Raw genomic sequence first — 2,157 nt, 5'->3', positions numbered from 1 at the left:
TGTGTGTGTGTGTGTGTGTGTGTGTGTGTGTGTGTGTGTGTGTGTGTATGTGTGTGTGTGTGTTAAATTGACATAAGACTAGACAGCACACTGGCTTATTCATGTAACCTCAGTAGTGGTGAGGCTAAGGTAGGTCTACTGATGTGAGATCGAGACCATCCTGATCCATAAATAAAGTTTCAAAAAAGCCAATTAACAGAATGAGAATCTGTCTTAGAAGGAAAATAAAGGAAGAAAAGAATGTATGATATGTCAGGGAAGAGAGGGGCAGAGAAAAGAGGGGGAGAAGGGAATGGAGGAGAAGAGATAGAAATAAAAAAATCATCAATTATTATTTTGGACAAAAATAGTTTTGTAAATTTGTCTTTTATTATTAAGAAAATATGTCACACATATATGGTGGCATATTTTCCATATGCAAACATAGAATACATTGATCATATTCATTATCATACCTACATCATACACACAGACATACATGCCAGCCAGGGATCTTTGTGAATGATGTTGCCTTGATAACAACTATTGGTTTTAAAACTTGGATGGTCAAGAACACTGAGAAGGTAATTTAAAAAGTTCCTAACTACATAGCATATCAAAGTTTATCACTTAAAAGGAAGGCTAGATGCTTGGAAACCTGTGAAGGACTCTCCATGCTCTGATAAAGTTCCCCTAAGGAACATATATGCAAAACACATTTGACCTCTCCCCTAGTAAAGTTCTCTTTTTTGGGGGGGAGGGTAGTTGTACCTTTATACATATTACTTTATATATGCAATGTATATTTGTAAATACAGCTTCGAATAAAGTATGCAATTATTTCAGGAAAGAGACCACACACATACACACACACACACACAAATAAACACATAGCTGAATTCTAGGGTTATTTGTGTTGAATTCATAAAATATTTTAAGAACAATATGTGATGTCTATATCTGAGGATTTATTTGATATTCAGATGGAAATATTTTTTTAAATTTATCTATTTTCAAATATATCACTGTGGGTTATCAAGTGTGAATAATTCACACTGAGTAAAGATACAACAGAGAAGTTGTGAAGGTTTATTTAAGCAGGTATGAAAATGAAGAAGAAAATATACATGTATATATACTCTTTGGAAAGGGCACATCTAGCTGAAAGGCATCAGCTAAAGGCAGTCTCTAGTAACTTGGTTTTTAAATCCTGATGCAGAAATTCTCTTACCCCCTGCCTACTTGTCTGATCTTGTCAATTTTCTGGAAACAATGAAGATTTCATAGAAGTTGGGCTTACTCATTAGATTGCATTAGTTATGCAGATAGGGATGATAATGGAAGTACATATAGAACTAAAAAGTTATTAGTGAACTGAATCAGAGTTATCAACAATTATGGTAGCTGAAGAATAAGAACTTGAAACATCCTAAACAATTAAGTTACAACAGTCCTTTCAGGGTTAACATCTTATAATTTATCTTAATTTGGCTTTGGAAAAAATAGTTCTACCTTTCATTTTCATATATAGTAACAAACAAAGAATCAAAGGAAGCAAAAATAAAAGAGAGAGAGAGATTGTGAACATCCTGCCATGCATGTTGTTGCTTCTGTTGTCTCACTTTTTGAAGTACTTCTCTATGGCTTCTTTTTCATCTGAACACAAGTATACTATTTCTCTTTCTGGCTTTTCTTTATCACATTATATTACCATACTAAACAAATATTTCATCCAGCACTACAAATAATATCCACCACCAGAGACTAGAAGATTATATCTTTATGTTTGAAAACAAAAGAGCAAGAAGATATATTTCTTCAATTTCTCTCAGAACAGGCATTTTGCAGTCTAATTTTATTTCAGTGTCTCTATGACTGTTTGCAATTTAACTGATTTACCAGAAATTTTATTGAACACCTACAATGTACAGGAGGAAAAGATTCTTGTAAAAATTTAGAATGATATCTAGCTTCAGGCTCAATGTGATTTCTTTGCTAGGTCCACAATAACAAAAGGAGATCATCTTCTGATACATACACACACACACACACAGACACACACAGACACACAGACACAAAGACACACAGACACACAGATGCACAGACACACACAGACACACACAAAGAGAGAGAGAGAGAGAGAGAGAGAGAGAGAGAGAGAGAGAGAGAGAGAGAGAG

Source organism: Grammomys surdaster, unplaced genomic scaffold (assembly GCF_004785775.1).
Source record: "Grammomys surdaster isolate TR1022 unplaced genomic scaffold, NIH_TR_1.0 126115, whole genome shotgun sequence".
NCBI classification, from domain to species: domain Eukaryota; kingdom Metazoa; phylum Chordata; class Mammalia; order Rodentia; family Muridae; genus Grammomys; species Grammomys surdaster.
Note: the sequence above shows the minus strand (reverse complement) of the source record.